The sequence below is a fragment of the Triticum aestivum genome, chromosome 2B, assembly GCF_018294505.1.
Source record: "Triticum aestivum cultivar Chinese Spring chromosome 2B, IWGSC CS RefSeq v2.1, whole genome shotgun sequence".
NCBI lineage: Eukaryota > Viridiplantae > Streptophyta > Magnoliopsida > Poales > Poaceae > Triticum > Triticum aestivum.
In genome coordinates, this window is record NC_057798.1 from 325,446,555 (window position 1) to 325,468,571 (window position 22,017).

Below are 22,017 nucleotides of genomic sequence, written 5' to 3' on the forward strand. Positions count from 1 at the left end.
CCTAACGAAGCTACGCATAAACTAGGGTTTAAGCTTCTATCACTCTAGCAACCTATCATCTACTTATTACTTCCCCATGGCTTCCTCTAGGCCCAAATAATGGTGAAGTGCCATGTAGTCGACGTTCACATAACACCACTAGAGGAAAAGACAACATACATCTCATCAAAATATCAAACGAATACCAAATTCACATGACTACTAATAGCAAGACTTCACCCATGTCCTCGGGAATTAACATAACTACTCACAAAGCATATTTATGTTCATAATCAGAGGAGTAATAATATGCATAAAGGATCTGAACATATGATCTTCCACCAAGTAAACCAATTAGCATCAACTACAAGGAGTAATCAACACTACTAGCAACCCACAGGTACCAATTTGTGGTTTTGATACAAGATTGGATACAAGAGATGAACTAGGGTTTTGAGAGGAGATGGTGCTGGTGAAGATGTTGATGGACATTGCCCCCCTCCTGATGAGAGGATCGTTGGTCATGACGTTGGTGATGATTTCCCCCTCCCAGAGGGAAGTGTCCCCGGCAGAACAGCTCCGTCGGAGCCCTAGATTGGTTCCGCCAAGGTTTCGCCTCGTGGCGGCGGAGTTTCGTCCCGTAAGCTTGCCCACAATTCTTTCCAGGGTAAAAGCTCTCATATAGCAGAAGATGGACACTGGAGGCCCACCAGGGGGCCAGGAGACAGGGGGCACGCCCAGTAGGAGGGGGGGCGCCCCCCACCCTCCTGGACAGGGTGTGGGCCCCCTGGTGTATTTCTTCCGCTCAATAATTCTTATTAATTCCAAAAATAAGTTTTGTGGAGTTTCAGGATTCTTGGATCAGTGCAGAATAGGTTCCGAATGTTTGCTCCTTTTCCAGCCAGAATTCCAGCTACCGGCATTCCCCCTCTTCATGGTAAACCTTGTAAAATAAGAGAGAATAGCCATAAGTATTGAGATATAATGTGTAATGACAACCCATAATGCAATAAATATTGATATAAAAGCATGATGCAAAATGGACGTACCACCGCCCCTCTCTCTTTGCACTAAGGCCCATGTGGCCCATTAGTTCCCCCAGGGGGTTCTGGTAACCCTTCGGCAATCCGGTTTTATCCAAAACTTCTCCGGAACACTTCTGGTGTCCGAATATAGTCGTCCAATATATCAATCTTTACGTCTCGACCATTTCGAGACTCCTCTCCATGTCCATGATCTCATCCAGGACTCCGAACAAACTCCGGTCATCAAAATACATAACTCATAATACAAATCGTCATCGAACGTTAAGCGTGCAGACCCTAAGGGTTCGAGAACTATGTAGACATGACCGAGACACATCTCTGGTCAATAACCAATAGCGAAACCTAGATGCTCATATTGGCTCCTACATATTCTATGAAGATCTTTATCGATCAAACCGCATAACAACATACGTTGTTCCCTGTGTCATCGGTATGTTACTTGCCCGAGATTCGATCGTCGGTAACATCATACCTAGTTCAATCTCGTTACCGGCAAGTCTCTTTACTCATTCCGTAATACTTCATCCTCCAACTAACTCATTAGTCACAATGCTTGCAAGGCTTATAGTGATGAGCATTACCGAGAGGGTCTTGTCCATTACATCATTCTCCTAATGATAGGATCCCGTTCATCAAATGACAACACATGTCTATGGTTAGGAAACATAACCATCTTTGATTAACGAGCTAGTCAAGTAGAGGCATACTAGGGACAATATGTTTTGTCTATGTATTCACATAAGTACTAAGTTTCCGGTTAATACAATTCTAGCATGAATAATAAACATTTATCATGAAATAAGGAAATAGATAATAACTTTATTATTGCCTCTAGGGCATATTTCCTTCAGTCTCTCACTTGCACTAGAGTCAATAATCTAGATTACATAGTAATGATTCTAACACCCATGCAACTTTGGTGCTGATCATGCTCATGGAAGAGGCTTAGTCAACGGGTCTGCAACATTCAGATCCGTATGTATCTTGCAAATCTCTATGTCCCCCTCCAACACTTGATGATAGATGGAGTTGAAGCGTCTCTTGTTGTGCTTGGTTCTCTTGTGAAGTCTGGATTCCTTTGCCAAGGCAATTGCACCAGCATTGTCACAAAAGATTTTCATTAGACCTGATGCACTAGGTATGACACCTAGATCGGATATGAACTCCTTCATCCAGACTCCTTCATTTGTTGCTTCTGAAGCAGCAATGTACTACGCTTCACACGTAGATCCTGCCACGACGCTCTGCTTGGAACTGCACCAACTGACAGCTCCTCCATTCAATAAAAATACGTATCCGGTTTGTGACTTAGAGTCATCCGGATCAACGTCAAAGCTTGCATCGACGTAACCGTTTACGATGAGCTCTTTTTCACCTCCATAAACGAGAAACATATCCTTAGTCCTTTTCAGGTATTTCAGGATGTTCTTGACCGATGTCGAGTGCTCCACTGCGGGATTACTTTGATACCTCCCTGCTATGCTTATAGCAAGGCACACATCAGGTCTGGTACACAGCATTGCAGATAGAACCTATGGCTGAAGCATAGGGAATGACTTTCATTTTCTCTCTATCTTCGGCAATGGTCGGACATTGAGTCTGACTCAATTTCACACCTTGTAACACAGGCAAGAACCATTTCTTTGATTAGTCCATTTTGAACTTCTTCAAAACTTTATCAAGGTATGTGCTTTGTGAAAGTCCAATTAAGCCTCTTGATCTATCTCTATAGATCTTGATGCCCAATATGTAAGCAGCTTCACCGAGGTCTTTCATGGAAAAACTCTTATTTAGGTATCCCTTTATGCTATCTAGAAATTATATATCATTTCCAATCAACAATATATCATCCACATATAATATCAGAAATGCTACAGAGCTCCCACTCACTTTCTTGTAAATACATGCTTCTCCAAAAGTCTGTATAAAACCATATGCTTTGATCACACTATCAAAGTGTTTATTCCAACTCCGAGAGGCTTGCACCAGTCCATAAATGGATTGCTGGAGCTTGTACACTTTGTTAGCATCCTTTGGATCGACAAAACCTTCTGGTTGCATCATATACAACTCTTATTCCCCAAATCCATTCAGGAATGCAATTTTGACATCCATCTGCCAAATTTCATAATCATAAAATGCGGCAATTGCTAACATGATTCGGACATACTTAAGCATCGCTACGGGTGAGAAAGTCTCATCATAGTCAACTCCTTGAACTTGTTGAAAACCGTTTGCAACAAGTCGAGCTTTGTAGACAGTAACATTACCATATGCGTCTTCTTCTTCTTAAAGATCCATTTATTTTCCATGGCTTGCCGATCATCGGGCAGGTCCACCAAAGTCCACACTTTGTTCTCATACATGGATCCCATCTCAGATTTCATGGCCTCAAGCCATTTCACGGAATCTGGCTCATCATCGCTTCCTCTTAGTTCGTAGGTTCACCATGGTCTAGTAACATGACTTCCAGAACAGGATTACCGTACCACTCTAGTGTGGATCTCAGAAGACCTATGAGGTTTGGTAGTAACTTGATCTGAAGTTTCATGATCATCATCATTAACTTCCTCACTAATTGGTGTAGGAATCACTGGAACTAATTTCTGTGATGAATTACTTTCCAATAAGGGAGAAGGTACAATTACCTCATCAAGTTCTACTTTCCTCCCACTCACTTCTTTCGAGAGAAACTCCTTCTCTAGAAAGGATCCATTCTTAGCAACAAAGATTTTGCCTTCGGATCTGTGATAGAAGGTGTACCCAATAGTTTCCTTTGGGTATCCTATGAAGACGCACTTCTCCGACATGGGTTCGAGCTTATCAGGTTGAAGCTTTCTCACATAAGCATCGCAACCCCAAACTTTAAGAAACGATAACTTTGGTTTCTTGCCAAACCACAGTTCATAAGGCGTCATCTCAACGGATTTTGATGGTGCCCTATTTAAAGTGAATGCAGTCGTCTCTAAAGCATAACCCCAAAACAATAGCGGTAAATCAGTAAGAGACATCATAGATCGCACAATATCCAATAAAGTACGGTTACGATGTTTGGACACACCATTTCGCTGTGGTGTTCCAGGTGGCGTTAGTTGTGAAACTATCCCATGTTGTTTCAAATGAAGACCAAACTCGTAACTCAAATATTCACCTCCACGATCAGAGTGTAGAAACTTTATTTTCTTGTTACGATGATTTTCCACTTCACTCTGAAATTCTTTGAACTTTTCAAATGTTTCAGATTTATGCTTCATTAAGTAGATATAACCATATCTACTCAAATCATTTGTGAAGGTAAGAAAATAACAATACCCGCCACAAGCCTCAACACTCATTGGACCGCATACATCTATATGTATTATTTCCAATAACTCAGTAGCTCGTTCCATTGTTTCGGAGAATGGAGTTTTAGTCATCTTGCCCATAAGGCATGGTTCGCAAGCACCAAGCGATTTATAATCAAGTGATTCCAAAAGTCCATCAGCATGGAGTTTCTTCATGCACTTTATACCGATATGACCCAAATGACAGTGCCACAAATAAGTTGCACTATCATTATCAACTTTGCATCTTTTGGCTTCAATATTATGAATATGTGTATCATCACTATCGAGATTCAACAAAAATAGACCACTCAGCAAGGGTGCATGACCATAAAAGATATTACTCATATAAATAGAGCAAACATTATTTTCTGATTTAAATGAATAACTATCTTGCATCAAACAAGATCCAGATACAATGTTCATGCTCAACGCTGGCACCAAATAACAATTATTCAGGTCTAAAACTAATCCCGAAGGTAGATGTAGAGGTAGCGTGCCGACAGCGATCACATCGACCTTGGAACCATTTCCCACACGCATCATCACCTCGTCCTTAGCCAATCTTCATTTAATCCGTAGCCCCTGTTTCGAGTTGCAAATATGAGCAACAGAACCAGTATCAAATACCCAAGCGCTACTACAAGCATTAGTAAGGTACACATCAATAACATGTATATCAAATATACCTTTCACTTTGCCATCCTTCTTATCCGCCAAATACTTGGGGCAGTTCCGCTTCCAGTGACCAGTCCCTTTGTAGTAGAAGCACTCAGTTTCAGGCTTAGGTCCAGACTTGGGTTTCTTCTCTTCAGCAACAACTTTCTTGCCGTTCTTCTTGAAGTTCCCCTTCTTCCCTTTACCCTTTTTCTTGAAACTAGTGGTCTTGTTGACCATCAACACTTGATGCTCCTTCTTGATTTCTACCTCCGTAGCCTTTAGCATCGCGAAGAGCTCGGGAATAATCTTGCTCATCCCTTGCATATTATAGTTCATCACGAAGCCTTTATAGCTTGGTAGCACTGATTGAAGAGCTCTGTCAATGACACTATCATTAGAAAGATTAACTCCCAGCTGAGTCAAGTGGTTATGGTATCCAGACATTTTGAGTATGTGTTCACTGACAGAACTATTCTCCTCCATTTTGCAGCTATAGAACTTGTTGGAGACTTCATATATCTCAACTCAGGCATTTGCTTGAAATATTAACTTCAACTCTTGGAACATCTCATATGCTCCATGACGTTCAAAACGTCTTTGAAGTCCCGATTCTAAGGCATAAAGCATGGCACACTAAACTATCGGGTAGTCATCAGTGTTGCTCTGCCAGATGTTCTTAACGTCATCAATAGCATCTGCAGTAGGCCTGGCACCCAGTGGTGCTTCCAGGACGTAATTCTTCTGTGCAGCAATGAGGATAATCCTCAAGTTACAGACCCAGTCCGTTTAGTTGCTGCCATCATCTTTCAACTTAGCTTTCTCTAGGAACGCATTAAAATTCAAAGGAACGGTAGCACGGGCCATTGATCTACAATAACATAGATATGCAAAATAACTATCAGGACTAAGTTCATGATAAACTAAAGTTCAATTAATCATATTACTTAAGAACTCCCACTTAGATAGACATCCCTCTAGTCATCTAAACGATCACGTGATCCAAATCAACTAAACCATGTGCGATCATCACGTGAGATGGAGTAGTTTTCAATGGTGAACATCACTATGTTGATCATATCTACTATATGATTCACGTTCGACCTTTCGGTCTTAGTGTTCCGAGGCCATATCTGCATATGCTAGGCTCTTCAAGTTTAACCCGAGTATTCTGCGTGTGCAAAACTGGCTTGCACCTGTTGTATGTGAACGTAGAGCTTATCACACCCGATCATCACGTGGTGTCTCGGCAAGACGAACTGTAGCAACGGTGCATACTCAGGGAGAACACTTGTACCTTGAAATTTAGTAAGGGATCATCTTATAATGCTACCGCTGTACTAAGCAAAATAAGATGCATAAAAGATAAACATCACATGCAATCAAAATATGTGACATGATATGACCATCATCATCTTGTGCTCATGATCTCCATCACCGAAGCATCATCATGATCTCCATTGTCACCGGCGCGACACGTTGATCTCCATCGTAGCATCGTTGTCGTCTCGCCAACTATTGTTACTACGACTATCACTACTGCTTAGTGATAAAGTAAAACAATTTACATGGCAATTGCATTGCATACAATAAAACGACAACCATATGGCTCCTGGCAGCTGCCGATAACTTTGTTACAAAACATGATCATCTCATACAACAATTTATATCACATCATGCCTTGACCATATCACATCACAGCAAGCCCTGCAAAAACAAGTTAGACGTCCTCTACTTTGTTGTTGCAAGTTTTACGTGGCTGCTACGGGCTTCTAGCAAGAACAATTCTTACCTACGCATTAAAACCACAACAATTTTTCGTCAAGTGTGCTGTTTTAACCTTCAACAAGGATCGGCCGTAGTCAAACTCCATTCAACTAAAGTTGGAGAAACAGACACCCACCAACCACCTTTGTGCAAAAGCACGTCGGTAGAAACAGTCTCATGAACGCGGTTATGTAATGTCGATCTAGGCCGCTTCATCCAACAATGCCACCGAATAAAAGTAAGACGTTGGTGGTAAGCAGTATGACTATTATCGCCCACAACTCTTTGTGTTCTACTCGTGCATATAACATCTACGCATAGACCTGGCTCGGATGACACTGTTGAAGAACCCAGTAATTTCAAAAAATTTCCTACGGTCACACAAGATCTATCTATGTGATGCATAGCAATGAGAGGGAAGAGTGTGTCCACGCACCCTCGTAGACCGAAAGAGGAAGCGTTTAGTTAACGCATTGATGTAGTCAAACGTCTTTGCGATCCAACCGATCCAAGTACCGAACGTACGACACCTCCACGTTCAGCAAACATTCAGCTCGATGACATCCCTCGTACTCTTGATCCAGTTGAGGCCGAGGGAGAGTTTCGTCAGCACGACGGCATGGCGACGGTGATGATTAAGTTACCGACGCAGGGCTTCGCCTAAGCACTACGACGATATAACCGAGGTGTGTAACTATGAGGGGGGCACCACACATGGCTAAAAGATCAACTTGTGTGTTCTAGAGTGCCCCTACCCCCGTATATAAAGGAGCAAGGGGGAGGCCGGCCGGCCCTCCTAGGGCGCGCCCCATAAGGGGAGTTCTACTAGGACTACTAGTCCTAGTAGGATTCCACCAAGAGGGAGAGAGGGAGAAGGAAGGAAAGGGAAAGGGAGAAGGAAAGGGGGGCGCCGCCCCCCTTCCGTAGTCCAATTTGGACCTAAGGGGGAGGGGGCGCGCGGCCTGCCCTGGCCGCCCCTCTCTCTCCACTAAGGCCCATGTGGCCCATTAGTTCCCTCGGGGGTTCCGGTAACCCTCCTACACTCCGGTTTTATCCGAAACTTCTCCGGAACACTTCCGGTGTCCGAATATAGTCGTCCAATATATCTATATTTACGTCTCAACCATTTCGAGACTCCTCGTCATGTCCATGATCTCATCCGGGACTCCGAACAAACTTTCGTCATCAAAACACATAACTGATAATACAATTTGTCATCGAACGTTAAGCGTGTGGACCCTACGGGTTCGAGAACTACGTAGACATGACCGAGACACATCTCCGGTCAATAACCAATAGCGGAACCTATATGCTCATATTGGCTCCTACATATTCTACGAAGATCTTTATCGGTCAAACCGCATAACAACATACGTTGTTCCCTTTGTCATCGGTATGTTACTTGCCCGAGATTCGATCATCGGTATCATCATACCTAGTTCAATCTCGTTACCGGCAAGTATCTTTACTCGTTCCGTAATACTTCATCCTGCAACTAACTCATTAGTCACAATGCTCGCAAGGCTTATAGTGATGAGCATTACCGAGAGGGCCCAGAGATACCTCTTCAAAACATGGAGTGACAAATCCTAATCTCGATCTATGCCAACCCAACAAACACCTTCGGAGACACCTGTAGAGCATCTTTATAATCACCCATTTATGTTGTGACGTTTAATAGCACACAAAGTGTTCCTCCGGTATTCGGGAGTTGCATAATCTCATAGTCTGAGGAACTTGTATAAGTCATGGAGAAAGCAATAGCAATGAAACTGTAACGATCATAATGCTAAGCTAACGGATGGGTCTTGTCCATCACATCATTCTCCTAATGATGTGATCTTGTTCATCAAATGACAACACATGTCTATGGTTAGGAAACATAACCATCTTTGATTAACGAGCTAGTCAAGTAGAGGCATACTAGGGACAATATGTTTTGTCTATGTATTCACACATGTACTAAGTTTCCGGTTAATACAATTCTAGCATGAATAATAAACATTTATCATGAAATAAGGAAATAAATGATAACTTCATTATTGCCTCTAGGGCATATTTCCTTCAATCGCCTGGTTCCTAGCCTCCCGAGCCGTTAGGACGGCCCGCATGTGGTGCTGAAATGCAATAGCCGCGCTCGGTAACGTAGCTGTGAGGGGGGCCCTCGCATCGGCCAACATGGGACGGCCGAAAGAGTTGCCAAGACGCGGCCCTGTTGAGCCCTGGGATGTCGATGCAGATGCGGAAATCCTCACCCTCTCCAGGGCAAGGAGCCGCGCCCGACGGTGGGCGGCGATCACCCTGCAGAGCCCTTGCCTCCTAAATCTCCATGACCGCATGGCTGATGAACTCCTGAGCACCTGGCACATCACACCTTGTACTTTCTCCTGGGAAACGTGCGCTAAAGCATGCCTCCACATGGTGCCCGAGCGCCTCCCTCATGATGTTGGATAAGTCTGAGGCCCTCTAGAGGAGAGCCCCCGAGCCCAGCCGGAGAGGGGCACCGGGCGTGCCTTCCTATGCGATAGGTGAAGGTGCCCCATCCACTGACGCGAGGCTCAACACGGCGCTGTCGGGTGATGCCTGCTCATGAGATCCCTGGCCCAGTAGCGACTTCTTTGTCTTTGGGGCGACCTCAGGAGGGAGGGCATCACCCTCGTCTTTAGGGTTCTCGACCGCCGCAGCTTGGTAGGTGATGGCCCACAAGTGTAGGGGATCTATCATAGTCCTTTCGATAAGTAAGAGTGTCGAACCCAACGAGGAGCAGAAGGAAATGATAAGCGGTTTTCAGTAAGGTTTTCTCTGCAAGCACTGAAATTGTAGGAAATAGATAGTTTTGTGATGAGATAAATTGTAACGAGTAACAAGTAAATAAAGTAAATAAAGTGCAGCAAGGTGGCCCAATCCTTTTTGTAGCAAAGGATAAGCCTGGACAATTTCTTATAATGAGAAAATAGCTCCCGAGGACACATGGGAATTATCGTCAAGCTAGTTTTTATCACGCTCATATGATTCGTGTTCGGTACTTTGACAATTTGATATGTGGGTGGACCGGTTCTTGGGTACTGCCCTTACTTGGACAAGCATGGCACTTATGATTAACCCCTATTGCAAGCATCCGCAACTACAAAATAAGTATTAAGGTAAACCTAACCACATCATTAGACATATGGATCCAAATCAGCCCCTTACGAAGCAACACATAAACTAGGGTTTAAGCTTCTGTCACTCTAGCAACCCATCATCTACTTATTACTTCCCCATGCCTTCCTCTAGGCCCAAATAATGGTGAAGTGTCATGTAGTCGATGTTCACATAACACCACTAGAGGAAAGACAACATACATCTCATCAAAATATCAAACGAATACCAAATTCACATGACTGCTAATAGCAATACTTCACCCATGTCCTCAGGAACAAACGTAACTACTCACAAAGCATATTCGTGTTCATAATCAGAGGAGTAATAATATGAATTAAGGATCTGAACATATGATCTTCCACCAAGTAAACCAATTAGCATCAACTACAAGGAGTAATCAACACTACTAGCAACCCACAGTTACCAATTTGTGGTTTTGATACAAGATTGGATACAAGAGATGAACTAGGGTTTTGAGAGGAGATGGTGCTGGTGAAGATGTCGATGGAGATTGACCCCCTGCAGATGAGAGGATCATTGGTGATGACGATGGTGATGATTTCCCCCTCCCGGAGGGAAGTGATCCCGGCAGAACAGCTCCGCCGGAGCCCTAGATTGGTTCTGCCAAGGTTCCGCCTCGTGGAGGCGGAGTTTCATCCCGTAAGCTTGCCCATGATTTTTTCCAGGGTAAAAGCCTTCATGTAGCAGAAGATGGACACCAGAGGGCCACCAGGGGGCCCAGGAGACAGGGGGCGCGCCCAGTAGGGGTGGGCGCGCCCCCACCCTCCTGGCTAGAGTGTGGGCCCCCTGAGGTGTTTCTTCTGCTCAATAATTCTTATTAATTCCAAAAATAAGTTTCGTGGAGTTTCAGGATTTTTGGAGCAGTGCAGAATAGGTTTCCAATGTTTGCTCCTTTTCCAGCTAGAATTCCAGCTGCCAGCATTCCCCCTCTTCATGGTAAACCTTGTAAAATAAGAGAAAATAGCCATAAGTATTGAGATATAGTGTGTAATAACAGCCTATAATGCAATAAATATTGATATAAAAGCATGATGCAAAATGGACGTATCAACTCCCCCAAGCTTAGACCTCACTTGTCCTCAAGCGGAAGCCGAAATCGAAAAATATGTTCACATGTTTAGAGATAGAGGTGTCGATAAAAATAAAATACGGACATGAGGGCATCATGATCATTATTATAACAACAACATAAATAGATTTTATCATATGATTTCTTATGCTCAAATAACGATCAATTCACAATGTCAAGCATGGTTCAAAAACTTCATTGGAAGCTAACAAACTATAATCTCAGTCACTGAAGCAATTGCAATTTATCATAACATCAGAAAGAGTCTAGAATAGAGCTTTTTAGCAAGTCCACATACTCAACTATCATGTAGTCTTCTACAATTACTAACACTCACACAGTACTAGTGGTTATGGAGTTTCAGCCGGACACTGAGAAAGATAGGGGCTTATTGTGTTGCCTCCCAACGTATTCACCTTTAGGTGATGTCAACAATAATAGCCCATGATAACTTACATCCAATTGGATATATATATCATGATCTTTCAAACACGAGGAGCTTGCCAAAGGATAAAATGAAAAAGGGAAAGGTGAAGATCACCTTGACTCAAGCATAAAGTAAAAACATAAAGTAAAATATAGGCCCTTTGTAGAGGGAAGCAGAGGTTGTCATGTGAGTTTAGGGTTGGATGCATAAAATCTTAATGCAAAAGAACATCACTTTATATTGCCACTTGTATGTGGACCTTTATTATGCAGTTCGTCGCTTTTATTGCCACCACAACAAGATCGTATAAAGCTTATTTTCTCTGCACTAATAAGTCATACATATTTAGATATCAATTTTTATTGCCTGCAACATGACAACTTACTTGAAGGATCTTACTCAATCCATAGGTAGGTATGGTGGACTCTCATGGCAACACTGGGTTTAAGGATATTTGGAAGCACAAGTAGTATCTCTACTTGGTGCAAGGAATTTGTCTAGCATGAGGGGGAAAGGCAAGCTCAACATGTTTGGAAGGTCAATGAAAATATACTTTAACTAAGATGTGAGAAAACATAGACCATTACGTTGTCTTCCTTGTCCAACATAAACTCTTTTAGCATGTCATACGTAATGAGTGCTTCACAATCATAAAAGATGTCCAAGATAATATATTTGTATGTGAAACTTCTCTTTCCTTATTACTTCCTATTAATTGCAACGATGACCAAAACTACGTTTGTCAACTCTCAATAACTTTTATGCCTCATACTTTCTATGTGTGAAGTCATCACTTACCATAAGATCAATATGAACTCTTTTATTCTCTACTTTCTCAAGATCATAGCAAGATAGCAAAGCCCTTGACTCAACACTAATCTTTATTATAGATAGCTCACAGACTCGATTACATAAAGAGATCACAAAGCAGAACTCAAAACTACTTGATACTAAAACTTCTATCTAATTGATCAAGATACTACTGAAAGGATCGAACTAAATAAAATGGTAAAGATAGGAGTGTGATGGTGATACGATACCGGGGCACCTCCCCCAAGCTTGGCAGTTGCCAAGGGGAGTGCCCATACCCATGTGATTATGTCCTCGGAGGTGATGGAGGTGGTGATGATGATGGTGGATAATCGCACATCGAGCACAAAAGCTCCTCCAACTTGCGGATAATGCCTTGAGTCCGACGATATGATCCTTCAGCAAAATATTCTCCTGTGTGATATACTTATTCTGTAAGCGAGCTAACTCAATCATCTTGAAAGCTTCAATCTCAGTTGGAGTAAAGAGGTTAGGTAAGGGTTGAGGGAGGTCTTCTTCTTTTACTGCCGGATCTTGAACCTCCATGGCCTTCTTGATCCCTTCATCCTTGTTGATCTCTTCCGGTTCTTCTCTTTTCAGCTCTATCTTCAATAGCCAAGCATCCTTGTCTTCATTGTTGAAGGAGGGCGACGTCATGGTGCTCTAGATCTGCAACAGAAACAACTCAAAACGAAAACAGAGGATATTTGCATGATACGGTGGTCAAAACCTTTGGGAGTTTATATAATGAATTTTTACCGACCAAAATACGTAACATGCAAGAAAACGGAGTCCAGGAGGCACACGAGGTGTCCACGAGACAGGGGGCATGCCCAGTAAGGGTGGGCACGCTTTACACCCTCGTGGAGGCCTCGTGTCCTTCCCGGACTACTTCTTTCTTCCTAAAATTCTTAAATATTCCAAAACTGATAAAAATTGCCATTAAAATTGTTTTGGAGTCGGTTTACTTACTGTACCACACACCTATTCCTTTTCAGAGTTTGGAACGTTCTGGAAAGTGTCCCTTATGTATTCCTCCGGGGTTACGGTTTCAATAATATTAGTTTCAACATTGATAGGATTACCTGAGATATAATGTTTAATTCTTTGTCCGTTCACCACCCTCGGACTTGTGCCTTCGAAGTTGTTGATTTTTATGGCACCAGAACGATAGACCTCCTCGATAACATAAGGACATTCCCATTTAGAGAGAAGTTTTACTGCAAAAAATCTTAAACGAGAGTTGAATAATAACACATAATCACCTACATTAAAATCACGCTTTTGTATCCTTTGTCATGCCAGCATTTGACTTTTTCTTTGAATAGCCTGGCATTCTCATAGGCTTGGGTTCTCCATTCATCAAGTGAGCTAATGTCAAACAACCTCTTCTCACCGGCAAGTTTGAAGTCATAATTGAGCTCTTTGATAGCCCAATATGCTTTGTGTTCAATTTCTAGAGGTAAATGACAAGCCTTTCCATAAACCATCTTATATGGAGACATACCCATAGGATTTTTGTATGCAGTTCTATAGGCCCATAATGCATCATCATGTTTTTTGGACCAATTCTTTCTAGATCTATTGACAGTCTTTTGCAAAATTAATTTGAGCTCTCTGTTGCTCAACTCTAGTTGACCACTAGACTGCGGATGATAAGGAGATGCGATTCTATGATTAACATCGTACTTAGCAAGCATCTTACGGAAAGCACCATAAATAAAATGTGAACCACCATGAGTCATAAGATATCTAGGGACTCCAAACCTCGGAAAAATAACTTCTTTAAGCATTTTAATAGAAGTGTTATGATCAGCACTACTAGTTGGAATAGCTTCTACCCACTTAGTAACGTAATCAACAACAACTAAAATATGTGTGTAACCATTAGAGGCAGGAAAAGGTCCCATATAATCAAAGCCTCAAACATCAAATGGTTCAATAACAAGAGAATAATTCATAGGCATTTCTTGACGTCTACTAATATTACCAATTCTTTGACATTCATCACAAGATAAGACAAACTTACGAGCATCTTTGAAGAGACTAGGCCAATAAAAACCAGATTGCAGTACCTTATGTGCAGTTCTATCTCCAATGTGGTGTCCTCCATAGGATTCAGAGTGACACTTGCATAGGATCTGTTCCTGTTCATGCTCAGGTACACAACGTCTAATAACACCATCTACTCCTTCTTTATAAAGGTGTGGGTCATCCCAGAAGTAATGTCTTAAATCATAAAAGAACTTTTTCTTTTGCTGGTATGTGAAACTAGGTGGTATAAATTTAGCAACAATGTAATTAGCATAATCAGCATACCAAGGAGTAGTACGAGAAGCATTAACAACCACTAATTGTTCATCAGGAAAGCTATCATCAATAGGCAGTGGGTCATCAAGAACATTCTCTAACCTAGACAAGTTGTCTACAACGAGGTTCTCGCTCCCTTTCTATCAATAATATGTAAATCAAATTTTTGGAGCAGGAGAGCCCATCTAATGAGTCTAGGCTTAGCATCTTTCTTTTCCATAAGATATTTAATAGCAGCATGATCAGTGTGAATAGTAACTTTGGAATCAACAATATAAGGTCTAAACTTATCACATGCAAACACAACTGCTAAGAATTCTTTTTCAGTAGTAGCATAATTTCTTTGGGCAGTATCAAGAGTCTTACTAGCATACTGGATAACATTCAATTTCTTATCGACTCTTTGCCCTAGAACAGCACCTACAACATAATCACTAGCATCACACATAATTTCAAAAGGTAAATGCCAATCAGGTGGCTGAACAATAGGTGCAGTGATCAAAGCTTTCTTAAGTATTTCAGATGCTTCTACACAATCATCATCAAAGACAAAAGGAATATCTTTTTTCAATAAATTAGTGAGAGGCCTAGAGATTTTAGAAAAGTCCTTAATGAACCTCCTATAAAAACCGGCATGACCAAGGAAACTTCTTATAAATTTTATGTCCTTGGGACATGGCATCTTTTCAATAGGGTCAACTTTAGCTTTATCAACTTCAATACCCCTCTCAGAAATCTTATGCCCCAAAAATATGCCTTCATTAACCATAAAGTGGCACTTTTCCCAATTCAAGATGAGACTAGTGTCTTCGCATCTCTGCAAAACTCGATCAAGGTTGCTCAAGCAATCATCAAAAGAGGATCCATAAACGGAGAAGTCATCCATGAATACCTCACAAATCTTTTCACAAAAGTCAGAGAATATAGCCATCATACATCTTTGAAAGGTAGCAGGTGCAATACATAAACCAAAAGGCATACTCTATAAGCAAAAGTACCAAAAGGGCAAGTAAAAGTAGTTTTTGATTGATCCCCTGCTGACACAAGTATTTGAGAGAAACCATAATAACCATCTAGAAAGTAGAAATGTGTGTGTTTGGATAGTCTTTCTAGCATTTGATCAATAAAAGGTAAGGGGTAATGATCTTTCTTAGTAGCTTTATTTAATTTACGGAAATCAATTACCATTCTATAACCTGTAATAATTCTTTGCGGGATCAATTCATCTTTATCATTAGGAACGACAGTAATACCTCCCTTTTTAGGAACACAATTGGCAGGGCTTACCCAATCACTATCAGCAACGGGATAAATTATACCTTCCTCAAGGAGCTTTAGTATCTCCTTTCTTACCACTTCTTTCATCTTGGGATTCAATCGTCATTGAGGATCTCTAACTGGTTTGGCACCGTCCTCCAAATTAATTTTGTGTTGGCATAACATGGGACTAATGCCCTTGAGATCATCCAGAGTATATCCAATAGGAGCACGGTGCTTCTTCAGAGTTTTCAATAATCTTTCTTCTTCTTGCTCTGAAAGGTTAGCACTAATAATAACAGGATATATTTTCTTTTCATCAAGATAAGCATACTTAAGATTATCAGGTAATGGTTTGAGTTCAAACATGGGATCACCCTTGGGTGGAGGGGGATCCCCAAGAATTTCAACGGGAAGGTTGTGTTTTAGCATGGGTTCCTGTTTAAGGAACACTTCATCTATTTCCCTTCTTTCCTTCATAAACATATCGTTTTCATGGTCTCGCAAATATTGTTCTAACGGATCAGTAGGAGGCACGACAATAGAAGCAAGACCAATAATCTCATCCTTACTAGGTGATTCTCTATCACGAGGTTGTCTACAAAACTTAGCAAAATTAAACTCATGAGACATACCCTCTAAGCCAATTGTGACAGTATCCTTTTCACAATCAATCTAAGCATTAACAGTATTCAAGAAGGGTCTGCCAAAGATAATGGGACAAAAGTCATCTTGTGGGGAACCAAGAACAAGAAAATCAGCAGGATATTTAACCATCCCACACAAGACTTCAACATCTCTAACTATCCCAACCGGTTTAATGGTATCCCTATTGGCAAGCTTAATAGTAACATCAATATCTTCTATTTCAGCGGGTGCAATATCATGCATAATTTCTTTATGTAAGTCATATGGTATTGCACTAGCACTAGCACCCATGTCACATAAACCATGATAACAATGATCTCCTATTTTAACGGAAATAATAGGCATGCCTACCATAGGTCTATGTATCTTAGCATCAGGTCTAACATAGCAGTCTCACCACAGAAATAAATAACATGCCCATCTAAATCATCATCCAAGAGATCTTTAACCATAGCAATACTAGGTTCAACTTTGATTTGCTCTGGAGGTGTATAAGTCCTAGTATTACTCTTACGAATAACATTCAAAGGTTTAGCATGATCCTTTATCCTAACAGGAAAAGGGGGTTTCTCAACATAAGTAGTAGGAACAATAGGATCACTATAGGTGACAGTCTTTTCTTCAACTGTAATAGGTGCGACTACTTTTACTTCAATGGGAGGATTATATTTAAACCACTTCTCCTTAGGGAGATCAACGTGAGTAGCAAAAGATTCACAGAAAGAATCTACTATCTCAGAGTCAAGTCCATATTTAGCGCTAAATCCATGAAAAGCATCAGTATCCATAAAAGATTTAACACAATCAAACTTAGGTGTCATACCTGACTCCTTACCATCGTCGAAACCCCAATCTTTAGAGTTGCGTTTAATTCTTTCCAATAAGTCCCATTTGAATTCAATAGTCTTCATCATATAAGAACCAGCATAGGAAGTATCGAGCATGTTGCGATCATTGAGAGAAAGACGAGCATACTTTTTTTGAATAATCATTTCTCTGGAGAGCTCATGATTGGGGCATGAATATAACATTGACTTAAGCCTCCCCCAAGCTTGAGCGATGCTTTCTCCTTCGTGAGGCCAGAAATTATATATGTAATTATGATCATGATGAACAAGATGCATAGGATAGAACTTCTAGTGAAATTCCAACTTCAATCGTTTATAATTCCAAGATCCCGTATCATCACATAGCCTATACCATGTCAATGCATCTCCCTTCAAAATAAAGGGAAGACCTTCCTTTTGACAACATCATCAGGAATACCTGCAAGCTTAAATAATCCACAAATGTCATCCACAAAGATAAGGTGTAAATCGGGATGCAATGTTCCATCTCCTGCAAATGTATTAGCTAGCAGTTTCTCTATCATACCCAAAGGAATCTCAAAGTAAATATTTTCAAAAATTTCAGTAGGTTGAGGAGCAACTCTTTGCTCTTCTGGTCGGGGTGAAGATACCCCGAACAAGCCCCTCAAAGGATTAGTTTCCATAGTGACAAGTAACGGAAAATTTCAGCACACTATATAAATGTTTCCTTACCAAGTTCCACTCATGAAAAGCGCTACACTCCCCGGCAACAGCGCCAGAAAAGAGTCTTGATGACCCACAAGTGTAGGGGATCTATCATAGTCCTTTCGATAAGTAAGAGTGTCGAACCCAACGAGGAGCAGAAGGAAATGATAAGCGGTTTTCAGTAAGGTTTTCTCTGCAAGCACTGAAATTGCAGGTAATAGATAGTTTTGTGATAAGATAAATTGTAACGAGTAACAAGTAAATAAAGTAAATAAAGTGCATCAAGGTGGCCCAATCCTTTTTGTAGCAAAGGATAATCCTGGACAATTTCTTATAATGAGAAAAGAGCTCCCGAGGACTCATGGGAATTATCGTCAAGCTAGTTTTCATCACGCTCATATGATTCGCGTTCGGTACTTTGATAATTTGATATGTGGGTGGACCGGTGCTTGGGTACTGCCCTTACTTGGACAAGCATCCCACTTATGATTAACCCCTATTGCAAGCATCCGCAACTACAAAAGAAGTATTAAGGTAAACCTAACCACAACATTAGACATATGGATCCAAATCAGCCCCTTACGAAGCAACGCATAAACTAGGGTTTAAGCTTCTGTCACTCTAGCAACCCATAATCTACTTATTACTTCCCATTGCCTTACTCTAGGCCCAAATAATGGTGAAGTGTCATGTAGTCGACATTCACATAACACCACTAGAGGAAAGACAACATACATCTCATCAAAATATCGAACGAATACCAAATTCACATGACTACTAATAGCAAGACTTCACCCATGTCCTTAGGAACAAAGGTAACTACTCACAAAGCATATTCGTGTTCATAATCAGAGGAGTAATAATATGCATTAAGGATATGAACATATGATCTTCCACCAAGTAAACCAATTAGCATCAACTACAAGGAGTAATCAACACTACTAGCAACCCACATGTACCAATTTGTGGTTTTGATACAAGATTGGATACAAGAGATGAACTAGGGTTTTGAGAGGAGATGGTGCTGGTGAAGATGTTGATGGAGATTGACCCCCTCCCGATGAGAGGATCGTTGGTGATGATGATGGTGATGATTTCCCCCTCCCGGAGGGAAGTGTCCCCGGCAGAGCAGCTTCGCTGGAGCCCTAGATTGGTTCTGCCAAGGTTCCGCCTCGTGGCGGCGGAGTTTCATCCCGTAAGCTTGCCCATGATTTTTTCTAGGGTAAAAGCCTTCATATAGCAGAAGATGGACACCGGAGGGCCACCAGGGGGCCCAGGAGACAGGGGGCGCGCCCAGTAGGGGTGGGCACGCCCCCACCCTCCTGGCCAGGGTGTGGGCCCCCTGAGGTGTTTCTTTCGCTCAATAATTTATATTAATTCCAAAAATAAGTTTTGTGGAGTTTCAGGATTTTTGGAGCAGTGCATAATAGGTTTCCAATGTTTGCTCCTTTTCCAGCCAGAATTCCAGCTGCCGACATTCCCCCTCTTCATGGTAATCCTTGTAAATTTAGAGAAAATAGCCATAAGTATTGAGATATAATGTGTAATAACATCCCATAATGCAATAAATATTGATATAAAAGCATGATGCAAAATGGACGTATTAGTAGGCGCGCTGGAGAGAGCACACCACGTCCTTTTCCTCGCAGGCGACCGTGATGATGTCGCTGCTCCCTGGCATCTTGAGGACGTTGTAGCCATGGTGCGTGGCTGCCATGAACTTGGCAAGTGTTGGGTACCCGAGGATGGCGTTGTAGGGTAGGAGGATGTTAGTGATGTCGAAGTCGATGAGCTCGGTGTGGTAGTTATCGCGCTTGCCGAAGGTGAGAGGGAGGCGGACTTGCCCTATCGGATGCGTGGAATCGTCGGTCAATCTTGAGAAGGGCTTGGTAGGCTGAAGCTGGTGGTATGGCACTTGGAGCCTGTTGAATGTCTGGATAGAGAGAACATTGAGCCCTGCTCCACCATCGATGAGCGTCTTGGTGACAAGCACGTTGCTGATGATAGGCGAGCAGAGCATTGGGAGCACACCTGCTGTGTCCACACACTTGAGCTGGTCAGAGGAGTTGAAGGTGATGGCTTACTTGGACCACCTGAGCAGGCGTGTCACCTCAAGCTTGGGGACTGCCGCATTCACCTCGCGCATGAACTGCTTGAAGACGCGGTGAGAGGCTGGGGCCTGGGTGCCGCCCAAGATGCAGGCAATGGCACGAGGCTCCTGGAAGCCCACAACCCCCTCGTCCTAGTGGTGATCTTCGTTCCTTCTCGATGGTGGAGGCGGCGAAGGAAGACCAGCATTGCCCTGAGGCCAATCCTCACGAGGCTGGTCCCTCCAGGCGCCCTCGCGAGGCTGGCCCTGCCAGCGGTCCTCCCGAGGTTGGTCGCACCACTCCTGGCGATGGTCGCGACCGTCCTAGTGTCCTCCACCTCGGCCACCTCCACAAACATAGCCATGATTGTTGCGCTCGAGGCGTCGACCGAGGCGCCTGTCGCGGAGGGCTCTGAGCTCTTGGCAGTCATTGGTGTTGTGGCTGTGCATGTTGTGGAAGACGCAGAATGGTCGGCTGCCCTTGGATGACTCAGGGTGATCGCAGATGCGCTTCATCTCCGACTCTGCTGCAAGCACAGCTGGCCCCTTGCGCTTCACGTCCTTGACCTTGGCCTTCTTGTCTTCTGGGTCAGCATCAGGGAGCTCGAGGAGGGAGAGGCGTCCCTCCTCAGCCCTCGCGCATTTGTTCACCATGTTGAACATCTCCACGGTTGTGTAGAGGTCTTCATGTATGGCGAGCTCCTCCTTCATCTTGATGTCACAGACGCCATCAGTACACGCTGAGATGATGGCCTCATCCGACATCTTGGGGATCTTGAGGAGAACGTTGTTGAAGAGCTGGATGTACTTCTGTAGGGTCTCTCCTGGCTGCTGCTTGATGTGTCGTAGGTTGCCGTGGCCGGCGGGCGGTCGCGAGTGCCCTGGAAGTTGGCGATGAAGCGATCGCGCATCTCATCCCAGGAGGAGACAGACCCCACGGGGAGTTCAGGAGCCAAGAGTGTGCGCCATCCTTGAGGGCCATGGGGAACCAGTTCTCCATGATCTTCTCATCGCCGCTGGCCACCTTGATGCTCAGTTCGTAGAGCTGCAAGAACTCGACGGGGTCAGCAGTGCCGTTGTAGTGTGGGGGAAGGTCAGGCTTGAACATGCCCGGCCAAACGACGTTGCGTAGCTCCGGGGTGAACGCGTGGCACCCTGCTGTGGTCATGGGAGCCCGTCGGGGTGGTGAAGCCTAGTCTTGGTGCTCACGCGCCGCCACCACCACAGGCGGCGCACGGTCTTGACGTGGAGGTGCTGGAAGCACACGTGCACCTTCTTGGGGTCGCTGCACCACCTAACAGCTCGCTTCTTCTCGCGCAGGCGCCTGATGCTATGGGTCGCACACGGTGCTGCCTGCCTTGGCTCAACGATGACGCCCTTGACTGGAGGTGGTGGAGGTGCCCCATGAGCCACGCAATCCACAGTAGGCAGCTGTTGAGGCAGTGAGCGGGCCGGCACAGTAGAGTCCCTGGCGGCGCTGACGAGCTCGTTGATGCGCTCGAGCCACTCCTCGTAGAAGTCGTTGATGGGGCGGTAGCGCAGGAGCTCCAGCACCATGAGTAGGGCAGCCTATGTGTTCGCCGGACTGCGACGCGCGTGGGAGGACGAAGCGGCCGGAGTCACCGACGGAGTGGCGGTGCACCCGTCGCGGCGCACAGAGGAGTGCTGCAACGAAGCTTGTTGCTCGTGGCCAGCAGGGCTCGTGGCAGCATTGGCCGCTGGAGACGGACGACGACGAGGATAGCCATCACCCGCCGGTGCCGTCTGAGCGACGCGGGCGGCAACCGCGGCCCGGCTCTCAGTGCGAGCCTGACACGTGTCAGCCATGGAAGCGTCAGAGTGGCGGTGGATCGATCGACGGAAGAGAAGATCCGACCCATCCCTACCTGGTATGCCAAATGTCGGATTTTGGGTTCCGCAAACCCTTGAGAGGTTCGAACTCTGGGGTGCGTGCGG